This window comes from Macrosteles quadrilineatus, unplaced genomic scaffold (assembly GCF_028750875.1).
Source record: "Macrosteles quadrilineatus isolate MER2022 unplaced genomic scaffold, UCM_ALF_1.0 Scaffold_1__1_contigs__length_201487025, whole genome shotgun sequence".
Lineage (NCBI taxonomy): Eukaryota > Metazoa > Arthropoda > Insecta > Hemiptera > Cicadellidae > Macrosteles > Macrosteles quadrilineatus.
In genome coordinates this window covers 172,716,712-172,730,052 of record NW_026542594.1, presented here as the reverse complement: position 1 = coordinate 172,730,052, position 13,341 = coordinate 172,716,712, and positions in this window count along the sequence as shown.

Here is a 13,341-nt window from a genome sequence, read left to right as displayed (position 1 = left end):
GACTGCGATTTTGTATTGAATTATGTGATAAAATAGAGGACTTGAACACTTCTTTACATTTCATATCGTACTTCCATAGTAATTTCTTGGATGCTTCTATACTTGTTTCATAAAAATAAACTTTTTTTATTATATCATTTATTCGACATGCATATAAACACCCACACCTTTAAATGAAAAATCTGGTGTGTCGTTATCGTTAGGTTCTTACACAAATTTAATCAGTGACACAATCTAATATGATCCCTTTGTTTCAATTTCTAATTTTATTTTAGCATTTTCTAAAACATTTATTAATACCAAACACCTTAGGTCAGTAGCAGCATCTTAAGCTGACAAGCCAACTCACTTAACACACACATGATGGAAATACACATTTTATAACGTAAACTAATTAACATGTAAACTCCTTAAAAATTCCACATTCCAAAATATCAATTATCAATCAATGCGATGGGGACGCCACCTATGTGCGCATTTAACCCAAATATGAGCGAAGGACAGATGTAGAATGGAGTGTGAAGATCTGGGTGGCTTTGACTGAGATCAGCTGTTTCATTAGTCAGAAAGCCCATTGATCAGGAACAGCTGGGTCCGGTTTCGAACCATCAAAAAGCTACAGACTCTTGTCAGGATCGATGTGGCGACCTTTAGATTTTCAGGTGAGCACTATAAATTGGTAAAGACTTTACTAGAACAAATGCTACTGCAAGAAATTGGTTTTTGTTAGGATCCATCCTCCATCCTTAAAAAAATAATACTTCACTTCAGTAATCCTGTAGCAATGCGAGTAAAATTTAAAAATCTAATTTAGACAACGTTACATGTAGAAACCATTTGACCTAGAAATATCAATCACCCAAAGCGTCACGTTTGAGAACTCGTGAGTTTGATTTGGAGGACGTGGTGCTAACATATTCTGGACTGATAACAGCCACTGCAACAGTGATAATAGGTCTCAAGGTCATGGGGTTGACCTTTTGACCATGCGGCACGTTTATCTTGCACGTGGAAATGTAAAAATAAGTTAAACTAAAAATAGTTTGAAATTATTTTTTTCTTTTGTTGTTACATTCTTTGTTTAGATAATTTTTATTAGGAAGTTTTAAGAACTTATGGAGTTCTAATAAGGTGCTTGGTTATGCAACAAATAATCATTGGGTCACATGTTTTACAATTGACCTATTGTATCGTGTTTAAAATTTAATTAATGATAAATTTAATAAACTAGAATATACTGTATATTTAATAAATAAGGTAAGAAATATGTAATAAATTTTAAATTGTTTGCCCAAATTGATTGTTAAACAACGACAGTTTATGAAAAATTACCAATAATTTAACATAATAATCATAAATGTCTGTTCAATTAAATGAAATGAGCTAGTTTATGTTAGGATTTATTTTTATTTTTTATTATCTCCACAGTTATAGCAGGTTGCTTAGTCACTATTTCAACCATAAATTTTTAATACATTTGAAGATTAGTTTGTCATTGATGCTTAAAGTAGAATAAAGTTGTAGTTTTGTTTCGGATTGATGATAATTTTATTTGAAGTAGATAAATAAATTTCACAAATAGAAATTTTGATTTTTCTAGGTAACAATGCCAAAGTAATATTTTTTAAATGAACGTATGGTTTTTTGGCCTCTAGAGACTTCAAAATGAAAGAGTAAAGCGTTTCTATGTCTAGGTCTTATGGTCCCTAAGGTAATAGCTCTTCCCTATCTAGGAAATTCGCTAAAAAAAACATGATTAATCATCGTTATGATACAACAGTCTAAGCATTTTTAGATAAGATATATCAAATCGTAATGTAATAGTAACAAGTATACGTATTTAGTAAACTGTTTTCGAGGGGACCAACTTAGTCAGTAATGGAAATTATATTGTGCTAGATTCATTTGTCAAACATCAACAAATAACTTAGAATGAATTGTTAACTACATAATATAACCTTTTTTGTAAAAATATTATATATTCACTATTATTACGTTTAAGCCATAGTTACTTTTCCTTTACATTGCAAGTTAGAGATTCGACAATGCCTACTCATTACATGGCAAATATACCCAGAATTCCCTCGCCAAATTTAAACTTGTCGTCAATGGACAAAGAAAGCTAATAACCATAAGCCAATAATGACTCGTCGAATTTTAGTTAACTTCTTCAACCGGTTTTTCCTGTGACGTTTAAACTTCCAACTGAGAATTACAATTATGTTAAATTTCTATATTTAAAATATTGGATTGGAAGACTACTGTTAAGAAAAGGTTTTATTTAGTTACATGTTTTATAATAAAATAAAAATCTAAATGTCATGTCAAAAACATACGATATGAATGATATTATTAATATACCTAGATGAGGTAAGACTTTGAGCTTATTTTGTACAGTATATTTTTACAGAATGGTGTACAAAAATGTATAAACAAATAAAAATAATACTAAACCACAAATCCATTTAACGCCCAATAAAAACCCCTGTTCGTCTAACGAACAAATAGACATGAACTTTGCTCTTATTTACATATTGAAATATAAAATTACGATGATATAGGTCTGTTAAACGATGTTTGCAGTTAGTTGCAGGATGTTATAGCATTGCAATTGCAATTAAAAAAGTTTTATAAGATTTATTGCAGCAGCTAAAAGGGTTTGAAGAATTTGGGCTGTTTGTATGAATCTGTTCATGACAAGTTTTTTGGTTAAGATACAGTTCACGGAATTGAAACTTTTCTGATGTATGTCAAAGACAGAAGCATTTCGAAAGTTTGAAGTTTTATTTTGAGAATCTCTCTATTTAGTAGTCTTTGAGTGTGCCTAAGATATTCATCTCGGATGTTACATGAAACAGAAGCAAACTGCCTTGTTTACTGTTTACTGTTTACTGTTATTGTTTATACCACTACGGCTTATGACAAAATAAACAAATAGTTTCTTTATAATAGTTTCAGACTTTGATGTTTTGTTTTTATACTAACTACTCTTAACACCCGGAAATGGCTGGAAGTCAAAATAAAGAAAAAATCAGGATGTTATTTGAAAATCACTTGGATAACCAGATATCCGCAGTTTTGTATTTTTCACATAAACATTATTATCTTTGGATTGTCCCAACCAATCTTAAAGAAACTTGGTAAGTTAAGAGTGTTAAAGTAGGAGAGATCGATGTTAGAAAAAACATTATATTGATCCAAATTCAAAATTTCATAATGGCGGCCATTACATTTATTATTGTTAGAATTTAAAAAAATGCTGAAATTATAAACAAAGTTCATGTACACATGTATTTATCATTTCAAATTTCATATCAAACGACGTAGGTGTCGTTTGCTAGAAATTTTTTAAATGTCAAATGAAAGTCTTCATGACATTTTTCCTTGAAATCAGCCATTAGTTAATTGTTAGAAAGTAATATACATACCAAGTTACATAAAGATCGGTTGAAACAATTAAAACATTAATGTGAAATGTACAGAATTGAGTATATCTGGTTAACTAAACGATTTTGGAAAATTATTGTTTTTTAATAATATTATTTCCTCTTTATTTTTTTTATCCATACATCTATTTTCCGAAGTTAAGCTGTTTACTTAACCAATTAAGATAAGAGTACCCAAAGTTAAATAATAATAATAATTCAATAGAAATATGTTTGTTGGAAGAGAATTATTTGTGGGAGTCATATTTAGTTATTAAGCTGGGTTTTCCTAGACGCGGAGTCGGCCAGCGGAGAGAGGAACGCGGAGAGCGGAATTGAAATTAACATGGCATTCCGCTCCGCTGTTAAATTACCTAAGACAAGCTGAGTCCGCTCTCCGCGTTCCTCTCTCCGCTGGCCGACTACGCGCCTAGGAAAATCAGGCTTAAAGCTGGGTTTTCCTAGACGCGGAGTCGGCCAGCGGAGAGCGGACTCAGCTTGTCTTAGGTAATTTAACAGCGGAGCGGAATGCCATGTTAATTTCAATTCCGCTCTCCGCGTTCCTCTCTCCGCTGGCCGACTCCGCGTCTAGGAAAACCCAGCTTTAGACGAAACTATTACTAGCCCAAGCGTAAATACAAGTATTTTAAATTCACTTCTCAAGCGAAAAGAATATCTGTACTTCACAAAAAAACATTTTTACTAGCTTTTGCCTTATTTAAAAGATTTAGTATTTAAAAGTTTTAGCTACTCGTTAAAAAAAAAAAAAAAAAAAACTGTTGTCTAATCTTTTGAATAAAGTTGTTTTCTCTAAATAAGTAAAAACATGCAACGACAGTGTAATATTTTCTAAAGCTTTGTTTCGTTACTTTTGTGAACTCTTTTAAATACACGTTGGTTGTTCTTCACTCATGTTTGAAAAGGTTGTAGGTCGAAATTTTATTACAAAGGTTTCAAGATTTATTTGTACTTTGACATTAATAAATAAAATTGTAATAACGTGTAGTCAGGCTTTAGCACGAAAATAAAACATAACAAAACAAGGAAAAAGTTTGCAAGTATGTTTTGAACAAACAACAAGAATCATGGTTTAAATAAACTTACTTCAATCTATATATTAATTTGAAACTGTTTTTCTTTGTCACAGCTATTTTGAGAGAACGGCTGGGCGTAGAAACTCGGTAGAGGTGTCTAAAGAAAGGTCTTGGTCTGTAGATGAGCCATCAAAAGAGAAATGGTGAATTTCCTTGGGGCTCTGCCCCCGTGGCCTTTAAATTCCCATCCCATGTTATTCTTATGGAGGAAAACGGGGATTTTGTCAGAGCTAATTTGAGAGAACGGCTGGGCGTAGAAACTTGGTAGGGGTCTCTAAAGAAAGGTCGTGGTCTGTAGATGAGCCATCAAAAGAGGAAAGAGGTAAATTCCCTTGGGGCTCTGCCCCAGAAGCCTTTAAAGTTACCTCTTCAGATTTATTTACATTTCGACCATATGCATAATTCTACACTACTTTTTAATGCAACAGCTGTTAATATTTAAATTGTGATTTATTGAATTTGTCAAAATGAAGTACAAATGGATTTTTCTGATTTTAAAATTGATTTTCTTCTGCATCGTGTCATGTTTTGCAATATAATGTTCTATTACCAAATCAGTGGAAAATCCTAATATCACAGTAAATTTTAAAATTATTTATTATGGAGTTAACTTATATCTATTGTATGGGTTGGTTTCTGCCTTTTTTACCACTTCTTGGAGATTGTACATAGGTGATATTCTTTGGCATACTGCATCTGTAGACGAAACTTGGGTTGGTGTAATTATTACAATGGAAAAGAGCGAGAAATCTTGGACAATTTGATATAGGCAAAAAATAAAACTGAATTAACACTGTGCTACATTTCTTGAGCAATCATTTAAATAACCGATTTGCAAACAATGGAAACATAGAAACAGTCATAGAACACAACCAAACACAACCAAGTAAAAGAAATAGAAATAATGTTTTTTTTACACTAAAAACACTACAAAAACAAAATCAACTTTTTGAAAAAAGATAAGATATTTACAAAAGAATTTGATTATATCTAACTGTTGTGTAGATCGTGAGTATTTCCATTATCTTTGAGTCGCCTGTAATGCTTCGCAATTGCTCGGATTCGAGCAACAGGTACACTAGTCATTATCTAATTTCTAAAAATAAGCCTATATACTATTCATTAAAATCAAAATGTTTATAAAGAATCGTGAGGCATGCAATCTATTAGGACATTTTTGATCTTAAAATGTTTAAGTAAAACTCTTTACTTTACATCTCTATACCCTTTTCGGAGTATTAATTCAGTATTATTAATAGTATTAAAAATATTATTCAGGATGAAAAAAGTAGCGAACAAAAACGCTTCAGTATACAAAATCATTTATTTTTTACGCTCTACAAAATGGTCTAGTAAGTATTTGTTTAGATATATGTTTTGAGTGTGAACATTTTGAAAAATTGATGTTTTTATTACTGTGATGTATTTCTAAAACTTTTCCTATTTGTTGAACTTTGAACTATGGATAATAATATTCTCTATCTTCGTAAATTATCAAACTTTTCTAACCAAAAGATCATCGGAACTCAATAATTGATGAGCCACTGCATCCACTTTACTAACTTGATGGTATGCGTCCGGATTACCCTGGAATTAACAAAAGTTTTGATAAAAAAAACTTGCGTTTTAAGGGATGACGAAATTTGGTACAAGCTCTGTTTTAGCTTGTGACATAAGTTTAAAATTTAAATTAATGTGTTGTTATATTTTATTTTAAAATAAAACTAAGTGGTGTTATTCATAACCGGTGTTTTGAATCGTAGATGATGATTTAGTTAAACATCTTTTACTATGTTTAGAAACATTTCTTGAGTAAATTTTAAAGAATTTATAAACGTAAAAAACAGGGGTTATTATTGTTTGTTCGTTAAAACTAGAGCTTTAAAAATATTATGATTAAAAAAAGGAAATGAAGCCCAACCTTCAGATTCTTAGGTAGAGAAAGATTTTTAGTCATTTTTGTGAATGTTATTGCAGTTAAATAATATTTATTAAAATATATATTTTATACCTTATATCCAACAACATAACATTTTCTGGTTGAAAAGGACATTACTAGTTTTCCACAGATTTTCTTATAAAAATGTGAATGAAAGACAGTGTTGACTACGATATAGTTCTTAATTTAGCTAGTCTACACAGCTAAGTTTTCGCCGCAGGAGTAGGCTAACAGCGTCACTTATGGCATGAGTTTGTGTCTTATGGAACATGAAGGAGTTTTAAATCATGGAAGGAGTGAGAAATTCTGTTTTATTTAGCTTTAAAGTGTTATAACTTAATAAAAACTTTATGTGTGTGTGTGTGAGTACCTTCATGAGTGCAATTTCAACGTTATTTTTAACGATAATTGTATATGTATTTCGATTCCCAAATTATTCAAACAATAATATTAAATACTTGAAACTAGAATAAAAAATAAAACAATCTCTAGAAGTCACAACTTGTTTGCAACTGTTTTGGATGATTAAAAGCAGTATATAAAGAGCAAGTATTTATTTTGTATTTCGTAATTATATGTTAGGCTGAAGTGAGAAAATATTTTTTCCTACCCCTGCATGGAAATATTAACATTGCCACAAATGTAAACAATACGTAAAATAACATATTTCCGCTCCCTAAATCATCTGATTTCACGGTTGGCATTTCTATAAAACACTAACATCTAGTAAGCAAATTACGTAACCTAAAAATCAAACATAACTTAAATAACATTTTACGTAAAACTAAAATGTTGATATGTCCTTTGTGATAAGGTAGTTATGGTGGTAGGAAATTTGTTTTGTGTATTCAGTACCAGCAGAGTTATAGCCGCTCTCGATATTGCCGCACTCAGTAGCTTCTTGCCACCTTCTTCAGTTATCGAGTGGAAATGACATACTTTGCGCTCTTATCCAAATAGCTATTATGACCCTCAAGAGGAAGATTTGAAATGATCTCGTGTTAACTTTGCAGGATATTTGAAATAAAAATTAAATCAAAAAGTCTTTATTTTACCAGGCAGAGTTAGAGCCACATGGCCCTTTCTTACAATTAACCTGACATACGTAAATATAAATAAATGAAACTACAATGAACCTTTTATTCTAATATAAATGCTCAATGCAATTTAACATAATAATAAATAATATTTCAGTTTGTTGAACATTAAATAGTAAACTGTCCAAGTAATATAACCGCCAAAGTGATAATAAATTCTGGATAAAGTACCACTTCCAGGGAACATGCACCTGTCCTCTTCATATCACTATAACATCAAGACATAGGGGCGTAACTAAAATGTACTTCAATCTAAATAAGAATCGACTACAAGTGTGTTAGGAGTAAGATAATTTCCATTGTTTAGATAGTGACTTAAATCAGTCGTTTCAGCCAGGACGATTTATTAAAAGCCTATGATTAGGGACGGCTGGTTCCAGGTTCGAATCTTTAAAAGCTTACCTATCTCAGAGTTGAACCAATGTACATGAGTTTAAAATCTTTGCTGTATCAGAAAATCTGTGATGATTATATTTTAGATTAGTGCAAAGCTTATTGGCCTACATTGGTTAAATTCTGCGGAAACTATTATTTCTTTGGACATTATCAGCACATTTCGCGGTTTTACGGGTTTAAGGGAACGGTCTGATTATAGTTTTTTTACTATATAACGTTGACCTTATATTACTGTATAAACAAACACAAATTGCAAACAAATAACACCAAGGCTCAGAATTGGTTTTGTTTGAAATTTAGATTAGTTAAATACTGTCCACAATATTTGATTGAATTATTCTTCTCATTTATTCGACCGATATGGATTTGTTCAAAAACCTATGATGATTATTACGATTTGTTTTATTGTTCAATGAATACGTGATCTGCTTCATATAGTAAACACGAATAACAATTTTATTTAAGAAAATAATAAAAAAGAAATCATTAATAAATTTCTAACCATGATTATAGTTGGTATATATACGATGTTTGAAATTAATGTGTAAAACAGTAAATGAAACATAATAAAATACTATGATTGCAATTTTTTTTTTTTAATTAAGGTAGTTTTCATTTTCTGAGTTGTAACTGTAAAATAATCAAAACATTTGCTATTATAAAGACTTTTCACTGGAAATCAACCATTCGTTCTGTGAGCAATTGTCAGGTGAGTACTGTAAGTCAATAGTATAAAATGCATGCAGTAATGAAAAACATGTTTTATAGCTGTCAAAATATGATAATACAGTACCAATAATAACACAAAAATACGAATGCATAACTATAAACTGCAAGTAAAAACCATAGTTATAGTTCTAAATAAGCTGAGAACATATTTTATTTCATTGTGATTTAGCCTCCGGATAACCAATATTTCAATAAAGTGGTTTAAATACCTGCATAAAAGTTATACAAAATGTTGCTCACGGCAACCGGTTTCAAGCCACAATAGGGATCTTCATCAGGCAGATGAAGTCTTGAGTCTAGACTAAACCTTCGCCGGGGATGAGTCGTAGCAATAATTTCGGCCGTGTCTTCATTGTTAAATGTCCGTGTTTTGTGTTTGTGACTATGTGTGCATGTTTTTTACGCCTTTTGACGACCTTCGCAAGAAGAGAAAAAATGTTTTGACATCCTGATCGGCCTGATGAAGATCCCTATTGTGGATTGAAACCGGTTGCCGTGAGCAACATTTTGGATAACTTTTATGCAGGTATTTAAACCACTTTATTGACATATTTTATGTGTTATATGAGTTGGAATAAGTTTGTTTTATTTAACTGTTTTCTGCAAGGAATAGTTTATTTATAAATCAAATCAATTTAAAATACCTCAATCAATGTGAATCACTTTTCCAGTGATAAATAAAAAATATATAGACCTTTATCAAAACTTCATCAAGCATATGTAATCAGTTATAAATGTAATTTTGTATAATATTATAAAATGCAACTAAATATTTTACCAAAGAAATGTTATTATTTTACAAATTTAGTAAACATTTCAAAAAACGTCCTTCTTGAATACTGAAATAATATTTTATTTCTAGGAAATGAAGAAGCGTCCTACACATGCAGAAAACCTGTAATTAAAACACCATTTAGGAAAGCTAGTCTTTTACCACTATGACTCCACATTTAGGTTGGTCATTATGGATAAAGGAGCTCCTCTTATCGCAGTGTAAATGAGGTCCATTCTTTGGTGAGTTGACGAGGAGCTGTCGGGTAAAATATAGAACTTCTATTTAATTCGAAGTAAGGTAAGTAAATTACTTTCTATTGACACTTTATCTCTATCCTTTAACAAAATATGATGGTTGTTAAATACATAAAAATATTAAATAATAAATATTAAACTACACCTGTTTCTAATGCAATCAAAATTACAATGTGTCTTCAATATAATGTGATGTAACATGTAGGAAGAATTTGTCCTAATCTTAAATATCACAAACTTACTTGCTATCCTCCAAAAAAATATTTATAGAAATTATTCTGTTTTGGCAAATTAACCATATAGGTAATATAGCTATTACCGTATGGGGCATGATAAGGCCTGGGACTGGGACCGATAAACTTTTCAGTTTTGATGTCCCCATAGGCCAAAAACACCATTCATTCATATCTATGTGTAAGTTAGAACCACAACTCGGGCAAAAATTATCCGATTTTGATGGAATTTGGTACAAACGTGTAAACCTACTTGTTTGCGGACAAGTTGGTGAACCTGCATAGTCGGACTCTGGGAACGGGGTATTTTTAAGCATAAAATTGGGTTTTATAGGTTAAAACTAGGGTTTTCTCTTTTTTGGCCACCAAAACATAAAATTTTGCAAATTAATTTTGAACTATTTTCTAGAGCATAAAACATAATATAATATATTAAAGTGTTGATATATGCTTACAGTACGAAAAAACTTAAAGACTGTAAATTTAAAATTCTTATTTTATTCTTACGGAGAATTAGTTAACCCTGTCGAGGCTTTGCTCACGAACAATTTGATAAACACATGAGACCACTTAAGTGTACATAAATTAAAGTCGCAGTTTGGTTGTTTATGAATATATTTTTATCTTACTGCGCAAATTTGTTTATTCCATATTAAGCTATGAAAATTGCAATTAAACTCTTCTTATCCCCACCTGTGGCACAAACCTAACTACTCATTAAAATTACTCCTATTTAAATAGGAAAAATATCTGACAATTTTAAGAGAATATTTTAGAGGAAATCAAACCAGCTAAATGGAAATTCACTTAGTCTGCAGGTTTGCAGCAGTGGAGAATTTTTTTTTTTTAATTTACGTAAGATGTAATAAACATTTAAGATCCGAAGATTTAAACCTTTATAGTGTGTATTTTAAAAATAAATATAAGCTGAGAGGATTTTGAATATGATTTTAACTAATGAAAAGTGGATATAGTCAGTAGTAGAGCTTCAAAGGGAACCACATCATCCTACTACAACATGTCTCTCCTATATTGGCTTAAATGAAGCCTCATCCATTAATGAATTATTTATTCCAAACCTCAGCTATGTTAAAAATATATCTAATTTATATATTTTGTATTATACAGCTTTTTTAGTAAGCCACCATACAAGGTATAACAATAAATCAGATATGAAAGTTGATTTCGTAAAATTACCTGTTACAATAAGATAAACAATTTAAGAACCTATTACTGTAAGGTAATGTACACTCAGTCAACAAATTTCTGATTTGAATTTGATACCATCCTATTCATAGAGAAATCTGTAAGACAACAGTGTTCCGATTGTCCAAATTCTAAATCTTGTTTCCTCTGGCATCATCGATAGAACATTTCCGGAGGGAATTATTAATAACCGTACGAATCATTGATAATAGTTTTTCTGCGTTAGAGTCATTTCCCAGTAAGTAGCCATTTCATTTTCAATGTCTAAAAATAAAGATTTTTTCTTTAAACTATTTTTTTAGTTTGCTTAAATGAATCGTTTTTGTAAAATATCTTGGTACCTGATAAATAACATGAACAGAAATTGATTGTTTTATTTGAATACTATTTAAGGGGTTTTTAAATTCTTTAAAAACTAACAATTATCTAAATAAAAAATATGCTAATAAGTTTACATGTAGTAGTTTACGATTCTTGAAAATAAAAGGTACGGTTAAGATGCAAACAAAATCTTTACCAACAATTTCTTTGAATAAAAAACCCGCTCTAAATATATTACACAGATATTGTTTAATAATTGTCGGGCCAGTGCAGGATAAAACGTAAAACTATTATCTTTCAGATGTGTCAACTAAAGGAGACAACAGTGTAATACATTTTAAACAATGATCTTCAAATTAGGAAATCCTTGCAAGGGTAGTAAAATGCCTCTACCTGATGACTTTGATAGATTTTTCTCTCAAAAATTTATTTTAGTACATATTTTAGAAGATATACTACTATATTTCTGTAGATACGACAATATTTTGGTAGATATGAAAATGTTTCAACGAGTTGATGTACTAAAAAAACCAAAAAAAAAAAAAATTAGGATCTCAAATGATGTCAAGTCATCAATAAAAAATGATAACTTGTTCAACTGGTTCAGGTCATTCCTATTAGATTTAACGAGATTCCAAATCTTTAAGAGAAGAAAATAAATGACTTTGACAAAGCCACAACAAAGAACACAACAAAGCAACGCAGTCTAACAAAGACCCTTCGTGGCAAAAATATTAATAATTTCTTTCCACTGTTTCCCTTTCAGATTTACAAGACATAAGAAGATATGATGAAAACTTCAGTGCTCTTATTGCTGTGCATGACATTATACCAGCATGCTGCTGCCGGTGAGTATTTACAATCTTTAACAACACAAATTACTGTTATTACTGCTAAATAAGTACCTGTACAAATAGTAAAAGCAAACTAAATTAATAACAGTAAACACGGCAACTAGCTATAGGGTATGTTCTGGAAAATTGGTTTTTGCATTGGTTAAGTACTCGTATATTGTAATTAGATATAAACAACGTAAGTAATTGCTAAACTATATTAAATGATTTGTATGTTTACTTTACAGACTGGGGAGGAAGGAGTCTAGGACGTTATGACGTAAGTTAAATAATTGAAATACAGTAGTTATTAATAGTTTAGTGTACACCTGGTAGTTATAAAGATCAATTTAGTTTGTGGAGACATTGAGTAGTTTTTTATCCCATTGTACGATATTTTGTTTATATTATTTTGGTCTAATTTAATGACTTCAGCTTTACTGTTTGGTTATGAAGTATATAACTAGTTGATGCGTTATTTTTTACGATTAGATCGTTTTATTTGGTTAAACAGGGTTTTAAATTAGTGAAATAACAAGAAACAAAATTTAAAAAAACATGACCTCTACAGTGCACCAGACAGAACTTACAATAACATTGGCTTCAGCTGATCCATAAGGATGAGAAATCTACTGTAAAAAGCATGTGTTTTATAAAATATTTACCTTTTTTAAACAGTTAATGAATTGTCATTTCAGTTTTTATTCAGAAAAACTCAAATAATAGCCTACTTGTTTGCTGTTTTAGAGCTATATTTTATATCAGCTATCAATATTTATACCAGCTGGGTCAGGTAGTCGGGTATTCCTGAATTGCGCCAACTCCTCCAGGAAACTATTCGATGAGTCCATTAACTGGACCGAAAGTGGCTTCCATCCCCTCCCCCCAACCTGGCTTGGGCTTGGCGAAACTAAGGAACATTTTTTTGGACTCTTTGAAGGCTCTCGCAATTAAGGGACTCTTTGGCGATAATAATGCATGACCCAATCTACTCATAATTTATTAACTCATAATTTAATTGATTGAGGCACAATGATCC